Genomic DNA, 18931 nt, shown 5'->3' with positions numbered 1-18931 from the left:
TGGTTCTTGTATATTTTTGCCCAACCAAAATTAGTATTATACTCAGTCTCTAGCAGCTATGCTGAAATTAATGGAACAATAACTAAAATTTGAAAATGATGCTCTAACTGACTGCATTTGTCATAGCCACATATTCTACAGATTATTCCAAATTTAGTAATTTACAAGGCAAATCCTTTAATTCTGTTAATTGTGATTTAAAAAAACATCCTCCAAGGGAAATATATTTTTTCAGATTCGTACATTTTCTGAGCCTATTGGAGGAGGTTGCATTTGACTCCTCTTACAAAGGTGCAAAATGCAATTATATCTACTGAATGAAACTATTTTCTATTCTAACCTGTTTTATTTTTTCAACCTAATTCCAAAATGAATACTAATTATGAGTAGTTCATCTTTGTTTATTCAGTGACCTATCAAATTACTGTAAGTATAGTTACAGTTGCATTAAAAGGAAATCTATGTTTAATCAGTTTCTGTTAATGAGAAAAGAACGTATTCAATTCAAAGAAGAGGTAATCATCTTGAGTGTAGGAGGCACAGTCAGGTGGGAGTCATTATCTAACCATATTGTAAATGATGGCATTATTAATTAGTTTGAGGATGCCTTTCACATACAAGAAATGGATAATATTATTACCAATAAAATATTTAAAGCTCATGATTGATTTCTTAAAAACATATTTTTGTACGTTTGTTTTATATGTGAGTGTAATAGCCTACAGTACATACATTTTGTTGCCAGAGTCAGCATGTCCACCTCTTGGTGGAAATCAAATTGAACAGAACACCAAAGATAGTTGTCACACCAAGTTTATTTTGAATAAATAAAAAGACCATGGGAAACCATTTCTAAAGCTGTGACCTCCTCCCCCAACAACATTTATCTGAGCAGAGCTGAATATTCAAAAGAGTTGAAGGCATCTTCACATGATCTGTGGGGGATAGATCTGAACAAGTGCAGCTTGACAACATGTTCCCACATACATCCCGTGGTATGGAAATGAGGTTGGAATCCTCCTTCTGCAGAGATTTTAACAATAAAATGAGACAAAGCTTATCTTATGGCCACTGGCACTACCTCCCTGTTGTCTTCTGCATATTGAAATGGTTCTACATGGTTTGAAGCTGTATTGTGCTCATCTCTTTCTCCTAGGAACTTCTAAAAAACAAGAGGGGATTTGGAAGAAGAACTTTATAGAAAATTTAGCAATGGGGACAGCTACAGCTTAGATTGTTCTGTAATCCTCAGGTCACTCTGTATCTTTTTTTTTAGGATCAACTGTTTTGGAGAAATAAGAATTCAGAGGCTGAGGTAGTCAAACAACAACCAAAAGGAATAGTGAAGACAAACATGATTAGAGATTATCTTGCTTGTTTGTTCTAGATTTTTTGGTTTGTCTGTTAGCTTATGATATTTATATGGATAGAACACTGCATGTACAGTTGGTGGAGTTTGTGTTTAAAGAGATAAATATATCTGCAGGTTTTGAGTGGAATGTTTGAGGAATAAAAGAAAACTTCAATGTCAACTTTCTTTGGAAAGTCTCATAACAGCTGCCACACAAGGTCAAGGTCAAGGTACTATTTTTTTTTTTATTAGACATTTGGTTATTTGTTCACTTAATCATTTAAATATGATTTTTTTTTCAGGGAAACGTTAAGGAATTATTTTCTTAATGTCAAATAGACTCAAAAGCCACATTTGAATGAAAAATTAAATTTGGGCATATATCTAAATATCACTTTTTTATCTGAACAGTACTATTACCTGGCTAAAATCTCTATTGCATGTATTTTCTCAAATTCTTTAGGTAAAGTGTTTATTGTAGTTTAACTGAAAATAAATGTATACCATATCATAATTGCTTTAAATTAACAATTAATTAGAATGTGAATTATTTTTCTTTAATTATAACTATGCTGATATCTATCATATACATAGAGTTGTATGTGTTAAAGTTTCTGTGGAGGGCTAAACTCTTTTTGTTGTTGAAAAAAAACTTAAGCCCATCAAATGTCTCACTCATTCTAATCAGAAACACCAAATTACCACTTGGCTCATTAATTTACAAGAATATGATGAATTTTTGATACATTTATTTATGTTAGTTTATAAATAACTAGACTTTTTTTCTAGATTTAGAACTTTCTTGGGGCATGGGCATTTGCCTCTGGTTTATTTGCAACTTATCTGAGATGAGAAGGTTTATAAAATATTTATAAATGTGCTTATAGAACAGGGTGCATACATAAATTCTGATAATATCAAAGCAATTTATTTCAAAATAATATTGTTTCTGAAGAAATATGCTGTTGGAATTGTCATCAATTTTATGAATATGTAATTAATGCAGTAGTTTTGTATTCATTCTTTTTAATATGAGATAGAATATTTTTAAAATATTTTAAATTACTGGTTTAATATCATATACAGCTCTTATGGAATGTCTGGGTTTACAAATCTAACCTTTAACAACTGATAATTCTGTCTGCTTATAACTGTTTGAAAATAAGTGTCACACAGGTGACATACTTCACGCCCCCCCCACCCAATGGCATTTCCATATATCTATGCAGTATCAATAAATTCTAAATATTCTACTAAAATTTTTAAAGAATAAATGACTCATAAGATTTAATTTTAGATGTCAACTTGAATGGAATAAGGAATACCTATAAATCTAAAAAAGCAATATTTGAGGTATGTATGGAAAAGTGTTTCCAGAGGTGTTTAGCATATGAATGGAAATGGACAAAATGAGGAAGACTGGTCCTCAGTATGGGTGGTTTCCATCCAATTTGCTCCTGTCCCAAAGAGTGCACACAGAGAAGGTGAATGAGAGCCTGGAGCCACTCAGTTCCTTCTTTGGACATGAAAACTTCTAGCTCTCCAGCCTGTGGATACCAGGACTTAACACTAGCAGATCTCACTTGCCATAATTCTGTGAGCAAACTTCCTAATAAATGTCCCTGTTTTATCTATTTTCATATCCTATGGTACTTTCTCTCTTAAGACTCTAATTCACATGTTATTTTAAATTTGGTTACTAACACTAAATACAAAGTTAAAACTAAAACTAATATATATATATTTCATATTATTGGATTCAGACATCTGTGTCATTTTGTGTCTGTTGTATTTCACTAAATATTATATCCTCAGAGTTCATCATAATATACCAAATAACAGAATTTCCTTTTTTGAAGGATTAATACTATTTTGTTATAAAAGTGTATATATATACACACATTAACACACACACACACACACACATAAACACATTTTCTTTATCCATTCATCCATTGATGGACATCACAGTTTTACTCAACTGTGGCTATTGTGAATAATACTGTACTGTATCAATAATAGTCAAACTCACATAAGCAGGAGAATCAATTTCAGGGTCTATGGAGAGAGAAAATAGGGAAGATGTTTCAATGAGTGTAGAGTTTCAGATTAATAAGATAAAAATGTTCTAGAGGTCTATTACACACCAATGTGATTTTGGTTCACATTATTGAACTGTACCCTATAAACAGATAAGAAGGTAAATTTTATGTTATACAGGCTTTACTATAGTTGTTTAGACAGTAAACAATGTAAGATTCATAGACATTTTAAAAAAATCTAAACTTGAAGGACATTCTTAAACATAGTGGAGACTAAGATTAATGTTACTACATATGACATTCTCATTTCAAACACAGTGATCTCTTCGTTAGCTGCTGTTGAATGGGAGAAAAATCTGACAGTGATGCAGTGCTGAAGGAGGAGAGAATGAGGTAGCTCTCAGTAGCTTGGATAGATTTTTCATGTTCTGAGTGAAAGGCTCCAATCTTTCCTTTATCTTTGCAGTAATATACTGCCATCCTACTAAAAACATAATCTCCATATTAATTCATCATGGTGTAACTACTCAGTAAAAGATATATTGAATTAAGAAATATAAGGAGGAAGGAAATCATGAAATATATATATATATATATATATACACATTTATTTTTCATTTTGATTTTATTTTACTTTAATTGCCAGCTCGTACAACATCAAACCACTATCTTGAATAATAATAATCTTCCTGGGTTTGAGATTTTGACCACCTGCATCTTGAAAAACATCTTTCAAAACAGGCTGATTTAACAAGTTAATCATGTTAGAACAGTTTTTCTTTAATAGCTTTTAGTGTCTCCACATGTTTAAGTAATGTGAAATGACATGATGAAGTCTATTATCTTCCTTGGAGACTAAATAATCACATTGAGTTTCAGAAACAACCACAAAAGAAATTGTGTATTTGTGCACATAAGGAGAAAAAAAATTGAGAAAACAGGATAACTTGGAAGTTATGGAAATTATAAGTTGTTACTGCATATTCTCCATTTAATGAAACAATGCACAATTAGTCACAAAATAAAAGCTTTGCTTATGGTACCACAACAATCATGTATTCATATTAATTTTAACTATTTTAGATACATTACCAATTAGTATTTGATTTGGACTATTTTCAAAGTATAAAGCATGTTTAGACTACAAGCAAATTATTTGAAATCAATATAAGTATTTGCATCCATGACTAACAAACTAGAAGACATGGTTGATATAATTTTAATTCCTGGTAGCACAGGATAGAAAGAGTAATAGGGCCTTTATAAAAGTTTGTTAAATACATTTTGGGCCAGTATCATAATATACACTGGGCTAGAATTTTGAGTAAAACTTATTGAGAGTTCTGTTAATAAACATCTGGGTAGTGTCAAAGGAACTCAAGAATGTTGAAATATCTAGAATGGGAAGATTTTCTCACCACTCTAGACCTGCAGGGGCAAGGAACAAAACATTTTATTACTAGACCATGAAGTAATGTAAGTAATGAGATTCAGATTGAGATAATATGAAAAAAAAATGATGAGATATGGGATTTGAAAGGAAGACATCTGGTAGCTCTTGACAACAGTCTCTGATCTGTAACTCCAGTAGATGGAATATAAAAATAATCTAGAGTTCATAAGAATAGATGGACAAATGCTCTCTGAAGGAGTTAAAGCATTCTTTGCCATATAGAAGAGTAGGGACAGGGGAATATGATCCACCACAAATACACAGTGATTGATATACAAGCCAAGGCAATGTTAAATTATTTCAATACATAAAACATAATGTTATATAATGAAATTTTAAAGCCAATAAATACGGTTGCAACAGAGACTCAAATTAGGATGAAAACTAAAAACAAACAAACAAACAAAAAACCTTAATTCTTATGTCTCTAAAATAATTAAGGGTCCACTTCTACTTGCATTATAAGTATGGCATGTTGCCTTTCTACAGGCAAACAAAAGAAAATTTAAAATCAAGAAAATAAATGATTAATATTATAAAAATTAAATTTGAAATTTTCTCTGTAGTAGCAAATTATTCAAACTGTGGATTTAGAGTGGCCAATTAACTATGTGAGAAGTGTTTCAGATGAAAATATTGTATCTATAAGAAGGGGAAGTTTGTATATTTTTAGCTACTAAAGTATATACAGAAAGAGTTTGAGAATGAATTTTCTTAAATTATGTCCCAAATTTCATTTAAAAGTATAATATCTCTTGAGATTTTTCTTAATGATATGTTAGAGTATTTGACTTTTGATATTTAACAAAAAAACCCAAATTAAAATTTTCTGGGAAAATAAAAACTCAGAGATTAGATGTTAAGACAAATGTAGAAAGTTGAACAAAGTTTTCCTCATTTGTAATCCCCTATTACTAATAATCATTTTTACCAATACATGGTTTCCTCTTGTTGATGTTAATTATGTTGAGTTATATTGACATTTAATGACATAAATTATTAGTTTTCTACATAATATCATGTCTAATAAAGCACTCTACATAATGTAAAATGCAATAACTTTAATTATTTTAGAGATATAAACAAAATTCCTTTATGATCAAGATGAGAAGAAAAATAAAAATCTTCACATTGATACAAATAATTGCATAAACAACTAAATAAAAAGTATTGCAAATTGAAATCACAATTCTTTCTAAACTTCAATAACTTTATGACACAAAATGATTGTTAACATCTGCAAAACTCATTGAAAAGACATCAATACCTGTAGCTTATTATTAAAGGCACTGAAGTGATAAGAAATTAAATCAATTCTTCACTATTGTCATGTGTGAATTCTGGAGTCACTTCAGTTTAAAATGTCATTCAGGGAAAAAGTAAATCTACTTTTCCATGCAATGAAATTTATTTAGTTTTTTGTTTGTTTAGAGTGGTGCTGGGGGTTGAATCCAGTGTCTTTTGTGAGCTATGCCAGCACTGAGCCACAATCCCAGCCCATCAGTATTTTGTTTGAAGTCTAAATACTTTTGACATATTTTTAGAAAATAATTCAAAAAGTAATTCAAATGTTTTCTGCTTCTCTACTTCCATGGATCAAAAAAATAAACAAAGTTACAAAAATAATAAATATTAAAATAAATACTAGCATTTTATAAAAATTAGTAGTGTAATGTAATATCTGACATCAGAGCAGCAAAAACAGAACAGAGAATTCTAACCAGGACAAGAAAAACTTAAAAAAAATGAATGATAATGAATAGATGTTGAGGAAAAAAGCAGGTGGAAATTGTCCAAATATATCAGTAATTAAATAAATATAATGAAACAAATGTGGCTCATTACTATGGGTCATTTTGTTTGATAGACAGCTTATCCTATTAAGGGGTTCCACAATTAGCATTCAAACCCTATGTAACTGGATCCAGAACTCAAGCTTCTTGAAGTTCAATGTCTCCAACCTCTGGAAAACTCTTATGGCAACTGAATTAGAAAACCAGGTACTGGATTATTTGAACTCAGCTGGGAATAGCCATGTCAGGTAACTCAGTATCATACTTTTGTTACTCTGAACTTTACTATGAATGAGCATAAAAATTACTGTAAGTATTGATTTCGGGGTTGCAAATGTATTTTAGCAAAATAGAGAATTTCATGTATTCAGAAAAAATAAATACAATGAATTAACTGTATTTCACGCTCATCAAAGAAATAGTAATATAAAAGCAGAAGTTATGAGTGTGTTTTCACACTCCAAGGTCACAGTATGCAGGTAAAAAAAGCTGAGCAAAAAAAAAAATAGATGTTTACAATTTTGAAAATGTGCTAGAAAAATTCAATCATTCTTTTCTCAGAAAATTAGAGATGAAGTAGTTAAGTAATCATTATTAAAGTAGAAAATTTGTATGCACCAAATGAAAAATGGAACAAATACTTCATATACAATTTTAACCCAGATAGAACAGTATTTCCCCCGAATTTTTCAAAATTTGAATATAGGTTTGCTCTGCTACTGACCTACATCCCCAGACCTCTTTTTACTATCATTATTATTTTTAAATTTTTCAACAGGATCTCACTAAATTGTGGAGGCTGGCCTCAAACTTGAGATCCTCTTGTCTCAGTGTCCCAAGTTACTGTGATTACCGCATACTTCACTGTATCTAGCTCCCCAAAATATTTTATAGAAAGAAAATACTATAAAGCAACCATATTTTTTATAATTTAAGATGATTATACATAATAGTATTGCTTATCATTTATTTATATATTGTAAATTCTTAACCAGTTTGTGATAGAGTTTGTCTCAGTGTGAGTGGAGTTGAGTACTACTAGGAAGCTAGTCAAGAACTTTGTTAACTTTTCAGCAAGATTTCATTTATTTAAAAAAGTTAATGGAAATAATAAAATTTTCATGCAAAATAAAAATTTACCATCTCTATGGTAAGTAGAATTTAAATGACTGTAAAGACATTTTCTATTTAATACCTTCTCTGGAGTGTGGTGGGGCCTAAGAACACGATAGGGTATCACCCCTATGGCTATATTATTTTATATGGCAATGGAATTCTACAAATGGAGTCCCTCATTAGTACAAGGTCCCTCATTAGTACAAGTTACCTAAAGAGATGTAGTTCTGACCCAATCAGTTGAAAAAATTAAAACAAAGAGCCTGGAGCAACAGAGATGATCTCCTGATGCTCTTGAAGAAAACAACACAGTAATTTCTAGAACTGCAAGGACCTGAATTCTACCAACAACTGACTTGTGATCATTAAAGAGGACTCTGAGCCATAGATGAGATCCCAGTCACAGCTTACACCTTGAATATAGCCCTGTGAGAGCCTGCGACACATTCCGATTAAATATGGATATGGGTTGCTTCAAGGAGCTATATTCATGGTAATTTGGGGTATGGCAATATGACATGAAATAAATGTGCCAATATCTTTCAACAGAGAAATTCCCTGGAAAGTTGTGATACAGTTTTCTTTCAACTGGTTTTCATGGGTTTAGGCAATTGATTTAATTTCTCTAGGCCTGATGGGGTGATTTTATGCTGAAAGTACCCAAATTCCTTAAAGTTTGAAAGATTAATCTTTGCTCTAAGAGCTTATGCACACACACACATACACACACACAGAGAGAGAGAGAGAGAGAGAGAGAGAGAGAGAGAATTTTTGCCAGGTTTAGAGGACTATTTCAAAGTATGGATTAGTAGATTAATTAATTTATTGGAACATTGCTCATTTGATTAATAAAGAGAATAGCACATTCATTTGCTCATTTTTGACTTTTTCAAATGTTTCTTAAATATGTCCCACAAATGCTATATGGTAATGACACAGTAAGAGATGGTCAGTTTCCTTTTAATTGTGATTACTTGACAGTGTGTGATACATTGGGTGGACACTACACATGTAGACCTGGAGCCTGAGTGGGCATTCCCAATGAAGGGAGAGATAAGTAAAGACGGACTGAATCAAGTTCACGAAGTCAAAGACAGACATTGGAAAGAAGAGGGCTGATTTCATTCTGAAAGAAGATAGTAGAGTAAGGTCTAAAGTTGCAAATGAACTAATTTGGTAAGGTGAAGAAATCACAACTGTGTCCTCTGGTTTAATACTAGCTCAAAGAGATTTCTTATATATGAGATAGGACAATAAAAACTAAGCAAAGATGATAAAATTCCTTGCATGTCATTCTAAGTAATTTAGATATTGCTATAAATGGTGGTAATATTTTTAATCGTTGTCTTAGTTCAGACTACTATAACAAAGTAACTTAGTCTGGCGGTTCATAAATGACAGAAATTTATTTTTGACATCCTGGTGGCTGAAAGTCTTTGATGATGGTGCCAGCGTGGCTGCATTATGAATGAGACTCCTCTTCTAGGTGGTCAGATTCTCATTCTGTCTTCACATGGTGCTGTGCACAGGCAGAGAAAAAGCTCTCATCTCTTTAAAGGAACTCTCATCTCACTCATGAGGGCTCCACACTCACGACTTAATTACCAGCCAAAATCCCACATGCTAATACCAGCACAATGAAGATAAGAAATTTCAACCCAGAACTTTAGAGGTGCAAAATAATCAATCCATAACTGATGTTACAGTAGTAGTCAAATTTTTTTTTTTTTTTTTTTTAGAGAGAGAGAGTGAGAGTGAAAGAGAGAGAATTTTTTAATATTTATTTTTTAGTTTTCGGCAGACACAACATCTTTGTTTGTATGTGGTGCTGAGGATTGAACCCAGGCTGCATGCATGCCAGGTGAGCGCGCTACCGCTTGAGCCACATCCCCAACCCCAATGTTTTTTGTTGGACTTAGTAAAGTCAGGACTCTCACTGTTAGGGGGAATTATTGATAGTTTTAAAAATCTATGTGTGGAATAATTTAAATGTATTGTTAAAATAGATATAGATGTTTCTGTAATGATAGATTTCAAATGACAATGCAAAACTAATTTTAAAAAGATATAGAGAGACATATTCCAGAGTAAAGTCAGCCACAGTAGGAATGGAGAAAAATGAATGTATGAAAGAAACATGAAGAAAATAAGATATATAGGAATGTATCACAAATTTAATATGAAGCATGTCCTCAAGTCAGGGGAATAAAAGGCAAAGGACTTTTTCCTGGCTTATTTCTCTGTGACTATGACCAGAGTTAGAAAAGGGTAATTGAATTTAGAAAGAGGGTAAAGACGTTTTTTTTAAACCTTTAACATGCCCATTTCTAAGTGGGTGGATTCATAACATTTAAGTTAGAGTTCTTCAAGTTTGACATGTGGTACAGGCTTTCAAAAATTGATTTAGCCAGTTTTCCATGAACAGATTTAAGAGGAACCACTTAGGACTTCAAGCAATGCCAGTGATCCTAAAGCAGCAGAAGTTGGAATTTGGGGTTTAAATGAATATGATTAGTGAAGCGAAAACCTTGAGTTTTATGTCCACACCACTGCATCCATTGCCCTCTCATCTGTAAAGCTGTATATGAAAGTATTTAATTGTATTCTGGATATTTAGTTATCAGGAAAGCTTTATTTTCATTGTCATAAGAAGAACAATACTTTTCAGCATCTTTATAGATACTTGGATTTTCTTCTTGATGAGATGCTGGGGAAGAAAGTAGCCTCAATATCTTGAGTAAAACAGAAAGTAAACAAATGCAATGACAACTGTGACAGCAAAATCAGTGTATCACAATTGTGTGACACCAAGAGTATTTACCTACACTTGCTAAAACATAAGCTGTTCAAACACATGATGGAGGCCTCCCCAGCTCAATGGTAGAGCCTTGCTTAGAATGTGTGAGCCACAGGGTTCAATCCCCCCGTACTGCAAAAACAACAACAACAACAATAACAACAACAAAACAACAACATAATGAATTAGCATAGCCATTATTATTGATATCAATGTATAGGAATTTAGAAAGAAATCATTTGTTTATTTTGTCTCTTATCTACCTGGAACCACCCGAGGAGGTTGATGCTAGGTGGTCCACACCCAACATTGCTTCTTCACTGATGTATCTAATACATGGGTGTCCCTTGGCTGATTTCTCAATTTCTTTTTCATGCCCCTGGCATTTATTACATCAAAGTTATCTCATTTAGTTACATGTTTCTATTATTACCACTTAAGACACACAATGTGATTTTTCAATATACTTATGTATAGTGAAACAATAACTAGAGTGAAGAAAATTAAGATACGGATTTCAGTTACTGTGTATATGTATGTGTGTATTACATTCACCTGAATTGTGCTCTTTTGACAAATTTCCAGTACATAATACAGTATTCACTATGGTCCTCATGCTGTACATCAGATTTCTATACTTATTATTCACCCTTGGACCTATCTCTCCAATAAATTTCCTCACCACTCCTGGTAATAACTGTTTAACTCTCTGACTCTCTAATTCTATATATTTGACTATTTTGGAAAAGCCATATAAGTGAGATGATATAGAACTTTTTTATTGTGAGTTATTTCCACTAGCATAACAACCACTAGATGCATCTATGCTATCATAAGTAATAAAATTCCTTTTTTATGACTGAATACTATGCCATTATATATAGTACCATTTACTAATGTATTCATTAGCTGATAGACACCTAGCCTCATTTTCTAGCTTGGATATTGTGAATGATGATTCAGTGATGACTCAGTGTGAATGTACATGTCTCTACAAAGCATTGATTTCATACTCTGTAAATATGTACCCAGAAGAGAGATTGATGGGTCACATAATAATTCTATTTTTTTTTGAAAAATGTTCACATTTGCAGTGATGCATGCACCATATTAACATCCCACTAGCACCATAGGAGGGATTTATTTTCTCCACATCCTTGCAACACTACTCTCTTATCACTTTGATAATAGCAAAGCTAACAGGTGTGAGGTGATATCTAATCATGGTTCTGGTTGCACTTCGCTAGTGATCAGGGATGCTGAATATGGTTCTATTTATTTATTTATTTTTATTTATCTTTTATTTTTTTGTGTCTTTGCTAGTCATTTTCGGTCTATTTTGGAAAAATGTCTACTCAGGTTGTCACAAGAGAAGAGATTTCTCTGATGAGGAGTGCAAGGATTTCGCAGAGAGAAGAGGGAAGTAAACAGACTCGGGACCAGTGATGTTCTTGTCATTCATGACAGAAATGAATTTCAGTACATGTCAGTCAGACGGAGACATAGAGTTTTATCTAGGAAAGCAGGTGACCATTCAAGAAAGAACGTGAGCAATCTCAAGAGAGATAGGTCTTGGGAAATATGGATCCAAGAGAGAATGCAGGACATCTCAAGAAAGAGAGATGCAGTTCTGGCGTTCTCAACTCTTCTTTTAAAGGAAACATGGTGAGGATGGGTATGGAAAAGTGTGTAGGAAGGATATCAGTCTAGTGATCTCAAGATGGTTTCTGGTAGCCTGATCAGGATTCTTTGGCAGATGTGATCTTCATTATTTGATGAATAGAAATTCCCCTGGATTTTCGGATGCTCAAGATATTTTTTTTATCTCTTTGCTTAATCTGTTTATTGTGTTAGCAGTGAGGTAATTAACAGTGCATTGATTCCCCAGGAATCTGGGGGTAACTGGCCTAAGGAGAGAGACTGACTAGGAGAGGGGGAAGGAGTGAAAGGCCTGAAAAATTATAAGGAATTTTAAATTAAAAATTAATTTCCTTGTCTTTGTTGTTGTTGTTGTTGTTGTTGGCCACAGCAGGGCAGAGAGGTAATGAAGATTGAACTCAGGGGCACTCGACCACTGACCCACATCCCCAGCATTATTTTGTATTTTATTCAGAGACAGGGTTTCACTGAGTTGCTTAGTGACTCACTTTTTTTTTTTTTTTTTTTTGAGGCTGGCTTTGAACTCACAATCCTTCTGCCTCAGCCTCCTGATATGCTGGGATTATAGGTGTACACCACAATGCCCAGGACCTTACTCTTTCTTTATGTCTCCTCTCTACCTACTTATTTCTTTCTCCTACCTCAAGATATTTTGCATACTTTTACATTTTTACTTAATTTATTTACATGTAGCTGTAAAGCACTAAATAAATAATTGAAATTGACAAAAAGATATGGAAATAAAGCCTATGTTTTTGGGTTGGAAAAGTTGGTATTGTTAAAATATTCATACTATCTGGGGTAATGTCTATCAAAATACTAGTAGCACTTTTCCATGGAAATAGAGATAAAAACTGCTAAAATTCACTTGAAGGCATTAAAAGCTACTAAATATCCAAAACAATCTTGAGCAATACAAAGAAAGTTGGAAGCATCATTCTTCCTCCTTTCAAATTATATTATAAAACTGTAATAGTCAAAATAGTATGGGGCTAGCATAAAAACTGACATTGACCAAAAGAACACAAAGCAAGCCTGAAAAGTAAGCCCAGATGTTTAGGGTGAACTAATTTTACGAGGCACCAAAAAAAAAAAAAAAAAAGGAATTGGGAAAGAACTTCTTCTCAATTTATCATGTTGATGAAACTGCATATTTATTTATTTATTTATTTATTTTTAAAATTTTTTTTTTTAATATTTATTTTTTAGTTTTCCGCGGACACAAATCTTTGTATGTGGTGCTGAGGATTGAACCCGGGCCGCACGCATGCCAGGTGAGCGCGCTACCGCTTGAGCCACATCCCCAGCCCCGGAACTGCATATTTATAAGCAGTAGAATAAAACTGGAAACTTGCATTAAACCTTACAAAAAAAATCAACTCAAAATAGATGGAAGATCTAATCCTGAGACTTGGAATGTAAACTCCTGGAAGAAAATATATGGAAAAGGCCAGGATGTTTAGATCAGATGAAGCCAGATAAACTCAGAGGAAAATTCTCACAGGGTCTATTCCCTTAGGTATTCTTTATTCTTCTGCTCTTCCTCATAAATGTCTTTCTGTGTGAGAACTGGCTAATCATCACGATTTCTACTTGTGTTATCCAGAAATATGAACAACAATGTCTGTGGACTGAGGGCCTGATGCCAATGCATATGCAGCTAGGTTTCATCTTTAGATGTGTTATTTCTGCTGATGGGCCTGGAGCTGCTTCCTCAGATTTGATGTCATTGCTGTTATTTGCCTTTAATTTCGCACTAAGACAAACCTGAAATTTCCATTCCTTATTAGTCACTAAAAGTAAATTATTATTTACTTCACATGAGTGTTTTTTCCTTTTAAAATGGATTGCATAGAAGTGCCTCCCATTTATTTTAATGTGACAATCCCACAGCTGTGTTAAAAATACTCATTGAAGTAAGCGAGATTTACATATGTAGTAAAAACCATTCTTTCCCTAAAGTTATTTAGATGATGGCAGCATTCTTGTTTCCTGACAACAGTATCTTTTCAAAGTGCGCTTGTAAATATTTCAGGTATTAAATAAACTGTTAACCATTGCTCTATAGTTTCTAGATGCTCTTGTCAATAATGACAAAATATGTGTGCTCATCTGTATGAAATTCTGCTAAGAGACAATTTATAATAATTCAGTGCATTGTTCTCTTCTTTATTATTCTATCTTCTTGTCTGTGGCCATAAACACATTCACACATTGTTAAAATCTATTTCAAACTGTAAAGCAAAACATTTTAGAAATATGCAGGTACTTTGTAATACTAAGTGCCTCATCAATGATGCGAGTATGTAACCAAAAACAAGCTGAGATCTTTCAATTTTGAATAGCATCTCTGTTTTATGATGAAATGAAAGTGGAATCATAAGAGATTGAATCCTAATACATGCAACCAAGTCATTCTATTTACATATTTTGCAGCTATGCTATCAGATGATCAAAGGTAGATACCATAGTGAATATCTTACTTCTTTTCTTTCAGAAAAAAAAGGATATGTAAAATTTTCTAAGCCAAAAATGAAAATGTCACTCTGTTTCCAAAGGTAAATAGACTTCTTCAAATGTACCAAAGACATAATCCAAAACGGGTTTCATTATACCCTAAATTTATTTAGTTTACATTTATTGAGGTTTCTATTAGAAAATATTCTAGAGACGGAGACTGAGTGAGCATTAGGTCAAGCATTGCTTTGAGCAGGTCTGTCTACTCAAGGGCCTGCAATTACAAACAAACAAACAAACAAACAACAACACACCATTCACAATGCCACCAGTATTTCCATCCTTCTATTTGAAGCTTATTCATCACAGAACTTATTCTCATCTGCTATCTGATTGACTTATTACACATTATTTCTGGTCACATATCTACATTTCATTAGAACAAGAACCTTATTCTGACACTCTTTCTTTATGAAGTTATTTTATAGATTTCAGCTAACAAATTTCTTGAACACCAGTGATAAAATGAATTTAAAATGGAGCAAATTCAGTGTTGGCAATGGATTACAGCTGTTTCTTTGGTAGACTATAGTCACATTCATTTTGGTTCTGGCCATAATCCCACAGGTCAGTTCTGTGAAATTTTTAGTCTCATACTGATAATGCTACCTCAAACACACTCCATGTATCTTGTTTTTTCAGAGGGTTTTCTTTGAAACCATAAAAGCCTACCCAAGTGTGGCTTAGAACTATGTAGGTCTTAATACCTTTAGAAGCAATCCTCAATCAGCAGATGCCATTAACAAGTAGGCAAGTGCCTAGTCTCCTAATGTTTGGACAAATATGAGAGACATCAGCATGAGCCTCTGGCCTTGCAACAAAATGGAATCCCTGGGGTTTATAGCAGTAACCTTGATATTGAACAATTAACATAGATTTTTACCTTATCACTTTTCTAGGATTACCTTTCAATACCCTGCCAACACACCTTTGTCTTTGTCTCTGGTTTGAATTATTGACGAATATAGAGAAAATATAGTTAATAAAATGCAGTAAGTTTTTTAGATGAAGAAGATATTCCAGAATAATATTTTCAGGATAACTGTAGAAGTTATGATTGGTTTCTAAAATCTATAAAAGTATGCATATGTCTGTAAAATGTAGCATGCTTTTACACCTAGTATCTAATATTAAGGCAACAAAATCACCATAATACTGGGAAGAAAGGGCATTGAAGAGTTTGTAATTTTTAACATGCCAGATTTCAGTGGAAAACACAGGCTTCTATTTTCAATTCAGAATGAATGCATATTTGCAATTACTTTCTATGTTTTATACAATTTTAATTATATTAAATATAAATAAATTAAAAAGAGCTTCAGTATTATCACATAGTCACAGAGTGAGCATTATGTATTATGTTTCAAAAAAACAAAGCAAACATAAATAAATAAATAAATAAACAAACAAATAAATAAATAAAACAACTAAACAACCCCAAAGGAAAGCAAAGAGAACCTATCTGAGGAATAGTACCCATTTGTGCACACATGTGGAAACAGACACACATACTTTGGGAAACTCCATGGCAAATTAAGTGAGTGGTGATCCTGGGCTCACCTGAAAAGAAAGCTGGCTACAGAAGACTTTTCTTCTTACTTCTCCATGGGGATGTCAAGTCTGTATACATTAGAGGAAATAAACTGCACATCCCTTTTTCAAAAACTTGGATCTATAATTTTGTAATTGTCTATGAAAAATGTTAAATTTCTTTAATATCTCAAGCATTCATTTTCATTGAATAAAGCTCATAAAAGTTTCTTTAAAGGTTAATATAAAAATTAGTAAAAATTATATTGTGTATTTTGAAAAAGTGTCTAGCACAAAATACTTAAAAGTCTCATAAATAAAATTTTAAAAAATTAAAATATGCATTTCTAAAACTGTAGAAGAAACACATATTCAGTTAATCCAATAAATTTCTGCAAAGTTGAAATGAAATATGAGATTGAGGATTTAAGCCTTAATATTAATATGTATATGTGTATATATTTATATATTCATATATAAATATATACACATACATATACATACGTATATGTAAAAACTCACTAATAATAGTTGGAAAACTGGGCCTGGTAGAACACAAGATATGGCAATATATTCTATAAATATACAAATGTATGTTAGGGTCTGTAAACAAGTCAAGATGGTGCCTGGCATTTTGCCAGAGGGAGTGGTTTGTGAAGTAATGCCAGCAAGCCATTAAGTGTGGAGATTCCTTATTGTTTGACTGCTGTATCTAGTTCATGTTAATTAAGATAAGCTGTGTGGAATGTATAAATACCTCTGTTGTCCTACAATAAACGGCTCCCACTCCTGCTGTATCAATGTACACAAGTTGTTTGTCACCCCCCCACCTGGTTATTATGCTGCAGATGGACTGCGGCAGATGGTGGCCCNGGAGAAATGAAGGTCGGTAGAGGGGGTAGAGAGAGAATAGGGGTGGGGAGGGGAGGGAAGGGGGGATAGTAGAGGATAGGAAAGGTAGCAGAACATGACAGTCACTAGTATGGCAATGTGTAAACCAATGGATGTGTAATTGATGTGATTCTGCAATCTGTGTATGGGCTAAAAATGGTAGTTCATAACCCACTTGAAGCAAAGTGTGAAAGATGATATATCAAGAACTATGTAATGTTTTGAACAACCAACAATAAAAAAAGAAAAAAATTAAAAAAAAATTGAAAAAAATAAAGATCCATTGACAACTAAAAAAAATATTAAAAAAAAAAAAGCTTCTTCTCAGGAAAAAAAAAAAAAAAACAATCAATAAGCTGAAGAGAGAGCCTACATTTTGGGAGCAAATTTTTGCCATACACATTTCAGATATAGCACTAATCTCCAGGATATATAAAGAACTCAAAAAACTTAGCAACAACAACAACAACAACAACAAAAAACCCAAACAAACCAATCAATAAATGGGATAAGGAGCTGAACAGACACCTCTCAGAAGAAGATATGCATTTGATTGATAAATATACTAAAAAAGTTCAATATCTCTAGTAATTAGAGAAATGCAAATAATAACTAATATTTCATCTCATGCCAGTCAGAATGGCAGTTTTCAAGAATACAGACCACAATAAATGTTGGCGAGGATGTGGAAAAAAGGCACATGCACACATTGCTGGTGGGACTGCATATTAGTACAAACAATCTGGAAAGCAGTATGGAGATTTTTTAAAAAAACTTGGAATGGAATCACCATTTGGCCCAGCTATTCCACTCTTAGGTCTATATCCAAAGGACTTAAAATCAGCATACTATAGTAACACAGCCATATCAATATTCATCACAGCTCATTTCACAGTAGCCGAACTGTGAAAACAATCTAGATGAATGGATAAAGAAACTATGGTGTATATACACAATGGAATATTACTTAGTATTAAAAGAGAATAAAAATATGCCTTTTGCAGGTAAATGGATGGAGTTGGAGAAAATCATACTAAGCGAATTAAGCCAATCTCAACAAACCAAAGGCTGAATGTTCTGTCTGATAAGTGTATGGTAATTATGATGGAGAGGGGGTAGACATGGGAAACATGGAGGAACTTTGATTGGACAAAGAAGAGGGAGGGTAGGGAGGGAGAATGAGGGCAGGAAAGATGATGGAATGAGATGGATTACTCTAGGTACATATATGACTGCACATATGGTGTGATGCTACATTGTGTACAACCATAGAAATGTAAAGCTGTGCTCAGTTGTTTACAATGAATCAAAATGCATACTGCTGTGATATATACCTGATTAAAATAAATTGAATGTTTTCCTCTTAAAAAAAAAAAGCAGTAAGAGGAAGGCCTTTGTTACCAGAGAGGAAATGTACACAATAATAGAGGTATCCAATAAGAAAATAAATATACATGAAGGTCACACAGGCTACATCATCTAATATTAGATAAAAAATATAAACATAAAAAGCTAGCTATTACCACAGAAATACAAGTTAGAAATAAGAACTGAGTAGTTTAAAGAGAGAGAAAATGTGAAGTGCATATGATATTGGACATTGTGGTGGACATCGTAAGAACTACAAGAGAGGAGAGATGGTTAAGGATATGATGATACAACATCTACCCAGAAATCCCAACATCTTACAAATTATTGAGATAAAAGAAAGCCTCATTATTTTTTGCAAATAAATATTGATTGACAGGAATCAATAGTGATTTTTGTATCTCAGCAAAAACC

The sequence above is a fragment of the Marmota marmota genome, unplaced genomic scaffold (genome assembly GCF_001458135.2).
Source record: "Marmota marmota marmota unplaced genomic scaffold, marMar, whole genome shotgun sequence".
Classification (NCBI taxonomy): Eukaryota; Metazoa; Chordata; class Mammalia; order Rodentia; family Sciuridae; genus Marmota; species Marmota marmota.
Note: the sequence above shows the minus strand (reverse complement) of the source record.